This window comes from Arachis hypogaea, chromosome 4, assembly GCF_003086295.3.
Source record: "Arachis hypogaea cultivar Tifrunner chromosome 4, arahy.Tifrunner.gnm2.J5K5, whole genome shotgun sequence".
NCBI lineage: Eukaryota > Viridiplantae > Streptophyta > Magnoliopsida > Fabales > Fabaceae > Arachis > Arachis hypogaea.
Genome location: NC_092039.1, coordinates 102,174,276 through 102,189,881, shown reverse-complemented (window position 1 = coordinate 102,189,881; position 15,606 = coordinate 102,174,276). Strand labels below are relative to the sequence as shown.

Below are 15,606 nucleotides of genomic sequence, written 5' to 3'. Positions count from 1 at the left end.
ACAAGCTCTTGTGGTGATGAGTTGAAACCTCGGTCCAATGAAATTAGACATGGCTTCTCAGCCAGCCAGATTTCAACAAATCATCATGAAACTCTGGGATTCATCTTCAAGAATTTCGAAAAAAAAATAAATACCTAATCTAAGCAACAAGATGAACCGTCAGTTGTCCAGCCTAAACAATCCCGGGCAATAACACCAAAAACTTGATGTTGTTGCCGGATCTTGGCACTGATGTTACCAAAGCTTGCTCAAAACTTGAACAATCCCCGGCAACGGCGCCAAAAACTTGGTGCGCGAAATTGTGAACATTACTTTTTCACAACTCTCATAATCCCCGGTAATGGCTCCAAAAACGTGGTAGCTCAATACCATGGCATTACACAACTTCGCACAACTAACCAGCAAGTGCACTGGGTTGTCCAAGTAATAAACCTTACGTGAGTAAGGGTCGATCCCACGGAGATTGTTAGTATTGAAGCAAGCTATGGTCATCTTGTAAATCTTAGTCAGGCAGACTCAATTGATAATGGTGATGAACGAAAATAACACAAAGGTAAAGATAGAGATACTTATGTAATTCATTGGTGGGAACTTCAGATAAGCGCATGAAGATGCCTTCCCTTCCGTCTCTCTGCTTTCCTACTGCCTTCATCCAATCCTTCCTACTCCTTTCCATGGCAAGCTCGTGTAGGGTTTCACTGTTGTCAGCAGCTACCTCCCATCCTCGCAGTGAAAGCTAATGCACACACTCTGTCACAGTGCTGCCAATCACCGGTGTGGTTCCCTCCCCTACTGGAATAGAATCCAGTGATTCTTTTGCGTCTGTCACTAACGCCCAGTAAGTTACAGGTTTGAAGCACGTCACAATCATTCAGTCATTGAATCCTACTCAGAATACCACAGACAAGGTTAGACCTTCCGGATTCTCTTGAATGTTGCCATCAGTTCTTGCCTATACCACGAAGACTCTGACCTCACGGAATGGCTGGCTCGTTTGTCAGGCGAGCACTCGGTTGTCAGGCGATCAACCATGCATCGTGCAATCAGGAATCCAAGAGATATTCACTAAGCCTCGAATGCTTGTAGAACAAGAGTGGTTGTCAGTCACTTTGTTCATGGGTGAGAATGGTGATGGGCGTCAATCATCACCTTCATCAAGTTGAAGAACAAGTGATATCTTGGAACAAGAACAAGCGGAATTGAATGGAAGAACAATAGTAATTGCATTAATACTCGAGGTACAGCAGAGCTCCACACCTTAATCTATGGTGTGTAGAAGCTCCACCGTTGAAAATACATAAGCATAAGGTCTAGGCATGGCCAAATGGCCAGCCTCCCAATGATCTAAGAACTAAAATTGTTCAAAGATATAAAGATCAAAAGATCAAAAGATAATCCAAAGATTTTTAATACAATAGCAAAAGGTCCTACTTATAAGAAACTAGTAACCTAAGGTGTACAGAAATGAGTAAATGACATAAAAATCCTCTTCCGGGCCCACTTGGTGTGTGCTTGGGCTGAGCAATGAAGCAAATTTCGTGTAGAGACTCTTCTTGGAGTTAAACGCCAGCTTTGGTGCCAGTTTGGGCGTTTAACTCCCATTTGGGTGCCAGTTCCAGCGTTTAACGCTGGGATTTCTTGAGGTGACTTTGAACGCCGGTTTGGGCTATCAAATCTTGGGCAAAGTATGGACTATCATATATTGCTGGAAAGCCCAGGATGTCTACTTTCCAACGCCGTTGAGAGCGCGCCAATTGGGCTTCTGTAGCTCCAGAAAATCCACTTCGAGTGCAGGGAGGTCAGAATCCAACAGCATCTGCAGTCCTTTTTAGTCTCTGAATCAGATTTTTGCTCAGGTCCCTCAATTTCAGCCAGAAAATACCTGAAATCACAGAAAAACACACAAACTCATAGTAAAGTCCAGAAAAGTGAATTTTAACTAAAAACTAATAAAAATATACTAAAAACTAACTAGATCATACCAAAAACATACTAAAAACAATGCCAAAAAGTATACAAATTATCCGCTCATCAACAACTAACCAGCAAGTGTACTGGGTCGTCCAAGTAATAAACCTTACGCGAGTAAAGGTCGATCCCACGGAGATTGTTGGTATGAAGCAAGCTATGGTCATCTTGTAAATCTCAGTCAGGCAGACTCAAATGGTTATGAATGATTTATGAATAAAGCATAAAATAAAGATAGAGATACTTATGTAATTCATTGGTGAGAATTTCAGATAAGCGTATGGAGATGCATTGTCCCTTCCGTCTCTCTGCTTTCCGACTGTCTTCATCCAATCCTTCTTACTCCTTTTTATGGCAAGTTGTATGTTGGGCATCACCGTTGTCAATGGTTACAGTCCCGTCCTCTCAGTGAAAATGTTCAACGCGCTCTGTCACAGCACGGCTATTCAGCTGTCGGTTCTCGATCATGTCGGAATAGAATCCAGTGATTCTTTTGTGTCTGTCACTAACGCCCACAATCGCGAGTTTGAAGCTTGTCACAGTCATTCAATCCTTGAATCCTACTTAGAATACCACAGACAAGGTTTAGACCTTCCGGATTCTCTTGAATGCCGCCATCAATTTTAGCTTATACCACGAAGATTCTGATTAAGGAATCCAAGAGATATCCACTCAATCTAAGGTAGAACGGAGGTGGTTGTCAGGCACACGTTCATAGGTGAGAATGATGATGAGTGTCACGGATCATCACATTCATCAAGTTGAGGAACAAGTGATATCTTAGAACAAGAATAAGCCGAATTGAATAGAAGAACAATAGTAATTACATTAATACTCGAGGTACAGCAGAGCTCCACACCTTAATCTATGGTATGTAGAAACTCCACTGTTGAAAATACATAAGAACAAGGTCTAGGCATGGCCGAATGGCCAGCCCCCCCAAAGAGGGTTCAATCATAAAAACATGATCAAAAGATAGTGATCAAAAGATGAAAATACAATAGCAAAAGGTCCTATTTGTTGAGAACTAGTAGCTTAGGGTTTACAAAGATGAGTAAATGACATAAAAATCCACTTCTGGGCCCACTTGGTGTGTGCTTAGGCTAAGCATTGAAGCTTTCATGTGTAGAGACTTTTCTTGGAGTTAAACTCCAGCTTTTGTGCCAGTTTGGGCGTTTAACTCCCATTCTTGTGCCAGTTCCGGCGTTTTACGCCAGAATTCTTGAGCTGACTTGGAACGCCTGTTAGGGCCATCAAATATCTAGAAAGCCCAGGATGTCTACTTTCCAACCAGTTGAGAGCAGACCAATTGGGCTTCTGTAGCTCCAGAAAATCCACTTTGAGGGCAGGGAGGTCAGAATCCAACAGCATCTGCAGTCCTTTTCAGCCTCTGAATCAGATTCTTGCTCAGGTCCCTCAATTTCAGCCAGAAAATATCTGAAATTACAGAAAAACACACAAACTCATAGTAAAGTCCAGAAAAGTGAATTTTAACTAAAAACTAATAAAAATTTAATAAAAACTAACTAAAACATACTAAAAACATACTAAAAACAATGCCAAAAAGCGTACAAATTATCCGCTCATCACAACACCAAACTTAAATTGTTGCTTGTTCCCAAGCAACTGAAAATCAAATAAGATAAAAAGAAGAGAATATGCAATGAATTTCAAAAACATCTATGAAGATCAGTATTAATTAGATGAGCGGGGCTTTTAGCTTTTTGCCTCTGAACAGTTTTGGCATCTCACTTTATCCTTTGAAATTCAGAATGATGGGCTTCTATAGGAACTCAGAATCCAGATAGTGTTATTGATTCTCCTAGTTAAGTATGATGATTCTTGAACATAGCTACTTTATGAGTCTTGGTCGTGGCCCAAAGCACTCTGTCTTCCAGTATTACCACCGGATACATACATGCCACAGACACATAACTGGGTGAACCTTTTCAGATTGTGACTCAGCTTTGCTAGAGTCCCCGATTAGAGGTGTCCAGGGTTCTTAAGCACACTCTTTTTGCCTTGGATCACAACTTTATTTTTTCTTTTTCTTCTTCTTTTTTTTTGAATTCTCTGCTTTTTCTTGCTTCAAGAATCATTTTTATGATTTTTCAGATCCTCAGTAACATGTATACTTTTTTATCATTCTTTCAAGAGCCAACATTCATGAACAACAAATTCAAAAGACATATGCACTATTCAAGCATACATTCAGAAGTCAAAGTATTGCCACCACATCAAAATGATTAATCTGCTATAAAATTCAAAATTCATGCAATCCTTCTCCTTTTCAATTAAGAACATTTTTTTTATTTAAGAAAGGTGATGGATTCATAGGACGTTCATAACTTTAAGGCATAGACACTAAGACACTAATGATCATAAGACACAAACATAGATAAACATAAACATGAAAATTCGAAAAACAGGAAAATAAAGAATAAGGAGATTAAAGAACGGGTCCACCTTAGTGATGGTGGCTTGTTCTTCCTCTTGAAGATCTTATGGAGTGCTTGAGCTCCTCAATGTCTCTTCCTTGCCTTTGTTGCTCCTCTCTCATGACTCTTTGATCTTCTCTAATTTCATGGAGGAGAATGGAATGTTCTTGGTGCTCCACCCTTAGTTGTCCCATGTTGGAACTCAATTCTCCTAGGGAGGTGTTGATTTGCTCCCAATAGTTTTGTGGAGGAAAGTGCATCCCTTGAGGTGTCTCAGGGATTTCATGGTGAGTGGGATCTCTTGTTTGCTCCATCCTCTTCTTAGTGATGGGCTTATCTTCATCAATGAGGATGTCTCCCTCTATGTCAATTCCAACTGAATAACAGAGGTGACAAATGAGATGAGGGAAAGCTAACCTTGCCAAGGTAGAGGACTTGTCGCCACCTTATAAAGTTCTTGAGATATAACGTCATGAACTTCTACTTCCTCTCCAATCATGATGCTATGAATCATGCTAGCCCGGTCTATAGTAACTTCGGACTGGTTGCTAGTGGGAATGATTGAGCGTTGGATAAACTCCAACCATCCTCTAGCCACGGGCTTGAGGTCATGCCTTCTCAGTTGAACCGGCTTCCCTCTTGAATCTCTCTTCCATTGAGCGTCCTCTTCACAAATGTCTATGAGGACTTGGTCCAACCTTTGATCAAAGTTGACCCTTCTAGTGTAAGGGTGTTCATCTCCTTGCATCATGGGCAAGTTGAATGCCAACCTTACATTTTCTGGACAAAAATCCAAGCATTTCCCCCGAACCATTGTAAGCCAATTCTTTGGGTTTGGGTTCACACTTTGATCATGGTTCTTGGTGATCCATGAATTGGCATAGAACTCTTGAACCATTAAGATTCTGACTTGTTGAATGGGGTTGGTAAGAACTTCCCAACCTCTTCTTCGGATCTCATGTCGGATCTCCGGATATTCACTCTTTTTGAGTTTGAAAGGGACCTCGGGGATCACCTTCTTTATGGCCACAACTTCATAGAAGTGGTCTTGATGCACCCTTGAGATGAATCTCTCCATCTCCCATGACTCGGAGGTGGAAGCTTTTGCCTTCTTTTTCCTCTTTCTAGAGGTTTCTCCGGCCTTAGATGCCATAAATGGTTATAGAAAAACAAAAAGCAATGCTTTTACCACACCAAACTTAGAAGGTTTACTCGTCCTCGAGCAAAAGAAGAAAGAAGAGAGTAGAAGAATAAGAAATAGAGGAGATGGAGGTGGCTTTGTGGTTCGGCCAAGGGGGAAAAGTAGTGTTTTGGTTGTGTGAAAATGAAGGAGTGAAGATGGGTTTATATAGGGGCGGAGAGAGGGGTAGGGTTCGGTCATGTGAGGGTGGGTTGGGAGGGAAAGTGGTTTGAATTTGAATTGTAAGGTAGGTGAGGTTTTGTGAAGGATGGATGTGAGTGGTGAGGAGAATAGTGGGATTTGATAGGTGAGGGGTTTTTGGGGAAGAGGTGTTGAGGTGATTGGTGAATGTGTGAAGAAAAGAGAGAGTGGTGGGGTAGGTGGGGATCTTGTGGGGTCCACAGATCCTGAGGTGTCAAGGAAAATTCATCCCTGCACCAAGTGGCGAGCAAAAATGCTCCCTTATGCCAATTTTGGTGTTAAACGTCGGGCTGGTGCCCATTTCTGGCGTTAAACGCCCAGAATGGTGCCAGACTGGGCGTTAAACGCCCATTTGCTGCCCTTACTGGCGTTTAAACGCCAGCAAGTTTTCCTCCAGGGTGTGCTATTTTTCTTTCTGTTTTTCATGCTGTTTTTGCTTTTTCAATTGATTTTGTGACTTCCCATGATCATCAACCTGAAGAAAACATAAAATAACAAAGGAAAAATAGATAAATATAACATTGGGTTGCCTCCCAACAAGCGCTTCTTTAATGTCAGTAGCTTAACAGTGGGCTCTCATGGAGCCTCACAGATACTCAGAGCAATGTTGGAACCTCCCAACACCAAACTTAGAGTTTGAATGTGGGGGTTCAACACCAAACTTAGAAGTTGGTTGTGGCCTCCCAACATCAAACTTAGAGTTTGACTGTGGGGGCTCTGTTTGACTCTGTTTTGAGAGAAGCTCTTCATGCTTCCTCTCTATGGTTACAGAGGGATATCCTTGAGCCTTAAACACAAGGGATTCTTCATTCACTTGAATGATCAATTTTCCTCTGTCAACATCAATCATAGCCTTTGCTGTGGCTAGGAAGGGTCTGCCAAGGATGATGGATTCATCCATGCACTTCCTAGTCTCTAGGACTATGAAATCAGCAGGGATGTAATGGTCTTCAACTTTTACCAGAACATCCTCTACAATTCCATAAGCTTGTTTTCTTGAATTGTCTGCCATCTCTAGTGAGATTCTTGCAGCTTGTACCTCAAAGATCCCTAGCTTCTCCATTACAGAGAGAGGCATAAGGTTTATGCTTAACCCTAGGTCACACAGAGCCTTCTTGAAGGTCATGGTGCCTATGGTACAAGGTACTGAGAACTTTCCAGGGTCCTGTCTCTTTTGAGGTAACCTCTGCCTAGTTAAGTCATCCAATTCTTTGGTGAGCAAAGGGGGTTCATCCTCCCAAGTCTCATTACCAAATAACTTGTCATTTAGCTTCAAGATTGCTCCAAGGTACTTAGCAACTTGCTCTTCAGTGACATCTTCATCCTCTTCAGATGAAGAATACTCATCAGAGCTCATGAATGGCAGAAGTAAATTCAATGGAATCTCTATGGTCTCAGTGTGAGCCTCAGATTCCCATGGTTCCTCATTAGGGAACTCATTGGAGGCCAGTAGACGTCCATTGAGGTCTTCCTCAGTGGCGATCACTGTGGTGGACGAAATTGTGATCACATACTCTTTGTATTTTATGAAATTTAATAATTGGCTCTATTTGAAGTCACAACTCCGTTCAACTAACCAGCAAGTGCACTGGGTCGTCCAAGTAATACCTTACGTGAGTAAGGGTCGATCCCACGGATATTGTTGGTATGAAGCAAGCTATGGTCATCTTGTAAATCCCAGTTAAGTGGACTCATAAAGTCAAATGTGATTAGATTGGAGAAATAAAGATAAATAAAATAAAAAGGGATAGAAATACTTATGTAAATCAATAGTGGGAATTTCAGATAGGCATATGGAGATGCTGTGCTCCTCTTGGATCTTTACTTTCTTATTACATTCATCCAATCCTTCTTACTCCTTTCCATGGCAAGCTGTATGTAGGGCATCACCATCATCAATGACTACTTTTCTTCCTCTCTGGAAAAAGGTCCTATGCGCTGTCACTGCACGGCTAATCGTCTGGAGGCATCACCCTTGTTGATGGCTACATCCCATCCTCTCAGTGAAAATGGTCCAAATGCTCTGTCACAGCACGGCTAATCATCTGACGGTTCTCAATCAGGTTGGAATAGAATCCCTTGATTCTTTTGCGTCTGTCACTAACGCCCAGCCTTCAGAAGTTTGAAGCTCGTCACAGTCATTCAATACCAGAATCCTACTCGGAATACCACAGACAAGGTTAGACTTTCCGGATTCCTGGAATCCTACTCGAAATACCACAGACAAGGTTAGACTTTCCGGATTCCCATGAATGCCGCCATCTATCTAGCTTATACCACGAAGATTCTGTTGGGGAATCTAAGAGATATGCGCTCGGCCTAAAGTAGAACGGAAGTGGTTGTCAATCACGCGCGTTCATAGGTGAGAATGATGATGAGTGTCACGGATCATCACATTCATCAAGTTGAAGTGCAATGTATATCTTAGAATAGGAATAAAGAGAATTGAATAGAAAATAATAGTAATTGTATTGAAACTTGAGGTACAGCAGAGCTCCACACCCCTTAATCTATGGTGTGTAGAAACTCCACCATTGAAAATACATAAGTAAAAGGTTCAGGCATGGCCGAATGGCCAGCCCCCATGGTCTAAGGACTAGGCATCCAGAGATCCCTAATACACTAGTAAAAAGTCCTATTTATAATAAACTAGCTACTAGGGTTTACATGAGTAAGTAATTGATGCATAAATCCACTTCCGGGGCCCACTTGGTGTATGCTTGGGCTGAGCTTGATCTATCCACGAGCTGAGGCTTTTCTTGGAGTTGAACTCTAAGTTATAACGTGTTTTGGGCGTTCAACTCCGGATCATGACGTGTTTCTGGCGTTTAACTCCAGATGACAGCATGTACTTGGCGTTCAACGCCAAGTTACGTCGTCAATTTCCGAATAAAGTATGGACTATTATATATTGCTGGAAAGATCTAGATGTCTACTTTCCAACACCATTGAGACGCGCCAATTGAAATTCTGTAGCTCCAGAAAATCCATTTCGAGTGCAGGGAGGTCAGATTCCAACAGCATCAGCAGTCCTTTTGTCAGCCTCCTATTAGAGTTTTGCTCAAGTCCCTCAATTTCAGCCAGAAATTACCTAAAATCACAGAAAAACACACAAACTCATAGTAAAGTCCAGAAATGTGAATTTATCAAAAAAACTAATGAAAATATCCCTAAAAGTAGCTTGAACTTACTAAAAACTACCTAAAAATAATGCCAAAAAGCGTATATATTATCCGCTCATCACACTGCCTCTTCCTCCTCTCCAAATTCGGCCATGTTGATGGCCTTACACTCTCCTTTTGGATTTTCTTCTGTATTGCATGGAAGAGTACTAGGAGGGAGTTCAGTAACTTTCTTACTCAGCTGACCCACTTGTGCCTCCAAGTTTCTAATGGAGGACCTTGTTTCAATCATGAAACTTTGAGTGGTTTTGATTAGATCAGAGACCATGGTTGTTAAGTCAGAGTGGCTCTGCTTAGAATTCTTTGTCTATTGCTGAGAAGATGATGGAAAAGGCTTACCATTGCTAAACCTGTTTCTTCCACCATTATTGTTGTTGAAACCTTGTTGAGGTCTCTGTTGATCCTTCCATGAGAGCTTTGGATGATTTCTCCATGAAGGATTATAGGTGTTTCCATAGGGTTCTCCCATGTAATTCACCTCTTCCATTGAAGGGTTCTTAGGATCATAAGCTTCTTCTTCAGATGAAGCGTCCTTAGTACTGCCTGGTGCATCTTGCATTCTTGACAGACTTTGAGAAATCATATTGACTTGCTGAGTCAATATTTTGTTTTAAGCCAGTATGGCATTCAGAGTATCAATCTCAAGAACTCCTTTCTTCTGATTCGTCCCATTATTCACAGGATTCCTTTCAAAAGTGTACATGAATTGGTTATTTGCAACCATTTCAATGAGTTCTCGAGCTTCTGCAGGCGTCTTCTTCAGATAAAGAGATCCTCCAGCAGAGCTATCCAATGACATCTTGGACAGTTCAGACAGACCATCATAGAAGATACCTATGATGCTCCACTCAGAAAGCATGTCAGAAGGACACTTTCTGATCAATTGTTTGTATCTTTCCCAAGCTTCATAGAGGGATTCACCTTCCTTCTGTCTGAAGGTTTGGACTTCCACTCTAAGCTTACTCAATTTTTGAGGTGGAAAGAACTTTGCCAAGAAGGCATTGACTAGCTTTTCCCAAGAGTTCAAGCTTCCTTTAGGTTGTGAATCCAACCATATCCTAGCTCTGTCTCTTAAAGCAAAAAGGAATAGCATAAGTCTATAGACCTCAGGGTTAACCCCATTGGTCTTGACAATGTCACAGATTTGCAAGAATTCAGCTAAAAACTGATGAGGATCTTCCAATGGAAGTCCATGAAACTTGCAATTCTGTTGCATTAGAGAAACTAATTGAGGCTTAAGCTCAAAGTTGTTTGCTCCAATGGCAGGGATAGAGATGCTTCTCCCATAGAAGTCGGGAGTAGGTGCAGTAAAGTCACCCAACACGTTCCTTGCATTGTTGCCATTGTTGTTGTTTTTGGCTGCCATGTCTTCTTCTTTGAAGAATTTTGCTAGGTCCTCTACAGAGAGTTGTGCCTTAGCTTCTCTTAGCTTTCGCTTCAAGGTCCTTTCAGGTTCAGGGTCAGCCTCAACAAGAATACTTTTGTCTTTGCTCCTGCTCATATGAAAGAGAAGAGAACAAGAAAATATGGAATCATCTATGTCACAGTATAGAGATTCCTTGAGGTGTCAGAGGAATAGAAAAGTAGAAGGAAGAGGTAGAAGAATTCGAACTTAGAAAGATAGAGTTCGAATTGTACATGTTAGTCCATAAATAGAAGGATGTGAGAAGAGGGGACGAGATTTTCGAAAATAAATTTAAAAGGATTTTAAAAACATTTTGAAAAATTGAGGAATGATTTTTGAAAAATATGATTGGGAAAGAGATAAAGTGATTTTTGAAAAAGATTTTGAAATTAGAAATAAAAAAGATATGATTGAAAACTTATTTTGAAAAAGATGTGATTAAAAAGATATGATTGAAAATATATAGTTTTAAAAAGATATGATTGAGAAGATATGATTTGAAAAACAATTTAAAAAGATTTGATTTTTAAAATCAATGACTTGGCTAACAAGAAAAGATATGATTCAAACATTAAACCTTTCTCAACAGAAAAGGCAACATACTTGAAATGTTGAATCAAATCATTAATTGTTAGCAAGTATTTTTGAAAATGGAAAGAAATTAATTTTGAAAACACATGATTGAAAAAGATATTGATGTGTGGAAAACGATCCAACACAAAACTCACCGGCAAGTGTACCGGGTCGCATCAAGTAATAATAACTCACATGAGTGAGGTCGATCCCACAGGGATTGAAGGATTGAGCAATTTTAGTTTAGTGGTTGATTTAGTCAAGCGAATCAAGTTTTGGTTGAGTGGGTTGTATTTAACAGAAGCTAAATTGCTTGGAATGTAAAGGGAGAGGGGGAATTTGCAGTAAATTAAAGGGCAGGAAAATAAACTTGCTGAATCTTAAAGGACAAGAAATTAAATAACTGAAACTTAAAGTGCAAGAAATGTAAATTGCAGTAACTTAAATAGCAAGAAAAGTAAATTGCTTAAAAGTAAAAGGGAATTGAGGACTGGGATTGCAGAAGCTAAACAAAGAGGAATTGAATTGCCACAGTTAATAGAGCAGAAATTGAATTAGAAGCAAGTAGAACTCAAACAGAAATTGAAAGTTAAGTGCAGCAGGGTTCACAGAAGAACCAAAAGAAAATTGGGATCTCAGGACTCCAGAGACTAGGTAGCAGAGCCTAGATCTCAATTACCTTCCTAGATCCAAGTTCTCAAAGCAATTGACAAGAAATAGAAGAAGAAGCAGTAAAGAAAATTGAAATTAAACTCATTTATGCAGAAAAATGTTTAAAGAGATTTTGAATGGAGATTGAGACAGAATTTCCTCAATTCTTCACACCCAAAACTCAAAACAAGGAAATTAAAATGGCCTAAGCAAGAACAAGGAAGAAGAGAGATCAATTCTCCTCCCCAATTCTCTGAAATCTCAGCGAAGACACCAAGAGAAGTTCCCAAGTGCAAAAATAAAATTCAAAGCTCCAAGAAAATGCAAAATTCAAAAATCAAGTAAAAGGTCCTAATTACATCAAACTAGCTCCTATTTATACACTTTCTATTCTTGGATTTTGGGATTTGGATGGGCTTTTGATTTGGTGAAGATATGAATTAAATTAGATTTTTAATTCAATTTTTGGCCCAAAAATAATAGCTTCCAGGAGGCTGCCCTGCCCTTGTGGAGGGCAGGGCAGGATTTGGTGCTTGGTGCGTGCGTGGTGCGGCGTGGTGCAGGCTTGGTGCGCAGAATGCTACCCTGCCCTCGCGGAGGGCAGGGCGGAAAAAATTGGTGCGCCAGAATTGTGCTGTGGTGCGCTGCTGGTGCTGCCAGACCCGTGCCTTGGTGCGCCAGAATCGTGCCTTGGTGCGCCAGATTCATGCCACAACAAAATGCTGCCCTGCCCTCGCGGAGGGCAGGGCAGTGTTTCCACTTTGATGTCCCAAGTTCGAAACTTGGATGCTACACATGCTACCCATTTTCCTTGGCTTTCTTGGTACCAAAGTGAGGCTTAATTCCTTGCTTCCTCATGGTCCCGTGTTCAACTCTTGTGGCAAGCATTAGTAGACATTTTCCTTTGATTTTCTTCCCTTGTGAGCCCGATACTGCCCTTGTGGAGGGCAGGGCAACATTTTCTTCTTCTTGGTTCCAAGGCACAGATTTGTGCTCTGCCCTTGTAGTGGGCAGGGCAGAGTTGCCTTTTATGCTTTGTTCCCTTATGTTGCCCTCCTAGAGGGCAGTGTGCCCTTGTGGAGGGCAATGCTTGCCTCCCCTCTTTACATGCGGCACACTTCTCCTTCCTTTGACCATGTTTTCTTCTCCTTTGGTCACGCTTTCTTAGGCCACGCTTTTCTCTTTTATTCTTTTCTTCACCTACATTAAACCAAAACAACCACTCCAAGTATCACTAAATTCACAAGGCTTATAAATCAATTAAAATTCAATTAAAATTAGCTTAAACCTCATGATTTAACATTAATTTCATGGTGGTTGTTTGATTTAAAGAAGTTATGCATTTTCACTCCAAATCACTTACTTAGGATGCAAGAAAGTGCATAAAGACTAATAAAACAAGTGAAATTAGCTTGAAAAATGGGTATATGATGACTTGTCATCACAACACCAAACTTAAATCTTGCTTGTCCCCAAGCAAGCATCAAAATTAAGAGCAATTGAAATGAATAAGAAAAGAATACATATCCTTATTAGGCATATAGCAGAACTTGATTTATGGGATCTTTATGCAGACAATGATAACTCAACTATTATTGCTGTTACATAATGTACATCTTTCCTCAAAAGCTTATTAATCTTGCTGTTAGAAGACTCACTTTTTAATTACTCCCTTGCTAACTTTTCTTGGCTTATAATGCTTTACAAGCTTATTATTCTTTTAGAGGTTTGGTGTCTAATGTTGCAGTAGTAGCCTTTGGCTTTATTTTTTTCTTTTACTCAACATCTTTCCACCACAGACACATGGCTCACTAATTCTTCCTAGGATCATTGATGCCCAGCCTCTCTTTGGATAACTAAATGTTCTGTATCTAAGTTGCTCTTTATTGTGGACTTTCAATTGGCCATCCCAAATCAGTTGATCTAAGTGACCGGGTTTTGAAATACCCCTTAGAATTTACTCATCCAAGCATATCTTAGTACAAGAACACCACAGGCATATGTCCTAGGGTCCAAGCTATTGGTGTCCAACCTTTATTCTTTGTTTTTCTTGCCATTTTGGCTTTTTCTTCTTCCTTTTCTTTCTGTTTTTGTTCCCAAGGGCTTTTTCATTATTGATAAGAGTCTTTGTAACAGCAAGCTAACTCACACTTGAATGAGAATGATATTATGCAACATTTATTTCATGAGTTATGCATTTAATCAAACACATATACCACCACTAACTTCCATTCTTACTTATGCAACATTGGATATTTCACTTTTCAATTCAAACAATTCTCTTTTATTTAAGCATATGGGAAACAAAACAAATTTCAAGCTAAGTGATGGATAACAAGCATTATGCAGATTTAGCATTTCTCTAGCTATTTATTAAATAACTAAAATGAAAACAAAGAACAAAAATTGCATGAAGTAAAAAGAAATAGACGATGGAGGCATATCATGTTTCAGACATGCATCTCCTTATTAGAGATATGAAAGAGGGAGTATGAAAGAACTTTGCCACCTTCTAATGGTCGTGGCTGCTACTTGATTCTCCCTTTTTCTTCTTTCTCTTCCCTGTCTTGGAATAATCTCGGATCTCTTCACCAGGACATCTTCTACCCCAAACAGAATCTAAGAGTCCTGAGAGCCCAACTTCTTCCAATCTTTTAAAAGTTGCCTCGGTATATTGATGAGATCTTGCCTGTTGCTTGGCTACAAATTCAGGGCATTGCTCAAATGGCTTGATCTCAGGATTGAGTGTTGGCAAATTATGGGTCAAATACTCCAACCTTGCTTGCATGTTTTCATCATTCTCCATTCTCTGTGCGTATCTAACTTCTCCCATGGTGTGATGAACATTCTTCCATTGATACAGGTTGTGACTATATTCCCCTGCTTTAGCTTGACTAAAATACAGCTTATCATATGATTCTTTGAATTCTTTATATTGCTCTTTTTGTCCTTCAAGAATCTGTGCTTGAAATTCTTGCTGCTGAGTCATCATTTGTTGTTGCCATCTCTCTTGTTTCTCCTCCATTTGATGCTGCCAAGCTTCTCGTTCCTCTTTATCTTTCAAATATTGCTCTATAAATTCTGGATGGGGCTCTAGATATTTCTCTCGGCCCCCCTGATTTTGACTTTGTTGAGCCTGCATGAGTTGCTGAGATAGTTCTTCAATTGATCTTTGTAATTGGCTCATATCTATGGCATCATGAGCTTGATTTCGTCCTTCCTCTCTTTGTGATCTCCTTTGTCTAGGAGCTACCACCCCTTCTTGATCTTCTTCTTCATTCATTCCCTCCATACTCTTCTTGGTGATTCCTTTCCCCTTTTTCACTTTTTTTGTGTCCTCATCTTCAAAGATTACTCCAGCTTTGTCACATAGCCTGAGGATGGTACTTGGATGTCCAAGACCACTTGATTTGCTTGTGCTATTGGCCATCTCTTGAATGCTGTCGGCTATGATTTGTGCAAGGTTGATTTCACCTCCATGTAAGATGCAATATGTCAAGAATGCTCGTTTGATTGTGACCCAAGAGGCGTTTCCAGTAGGAAGGATAGATCTCCTCACTATTTCATACCATCCCTTGGCCACAGGAGTAAGATTTATCCTTCTCAAGTGACTTGGAACTCCCTTTGAATCTCTTTCCCAATCTGAATTCTCCACACATAACCCTTGCAAGATCTCATCAGGATTGTTTTCCATCTGCAATCTGGTTTCATAACTGGGCTCTGCATAAGCTTTGGTTCTCAACTTGAGGGCCCTTGTGATGGCAGCTAGGCTAAAACTCACTTCAACTCCTCTGACATAACTTGTGTAAGGGGCACTATCTTTGTTTTCTTTTACAGCATTTGCATAGAACTCCCTGATCATGACTGCACTGATGTCAACAAGAGGAGCACATAAGAGTTTCCACCTTCTTTCTTTAGTGATTTGCCTCATGATGGGGTATTCTCCTTCCCTCAAATCAAGACCCTTCTCATAGATGACATTCTTTGTCTTCATGAACCTATGATATC

General features: G+C 40.4%; 1 non-coding gene across 1 annotated transcript; it reads left to right on the top strand.

Annotated features, from left to right (window-relative positions):
• The first annotated feature begins 9,822 nt into the window (after positions 1 to 9,822).
• LOC112798476 (small nucleolar RNA R71) lies at positions 9,823 to 9,930 on the top strand. Its single transcript, XR_003200086.1, has one exon. It is a non-coding gene; the product is annotated as a small nucleolar RNA R71 (small nucleolar RNA).
• The last annotated feature ends 5,676 nt before the right edge of the window (positions 9,931 to 15,606 follow it).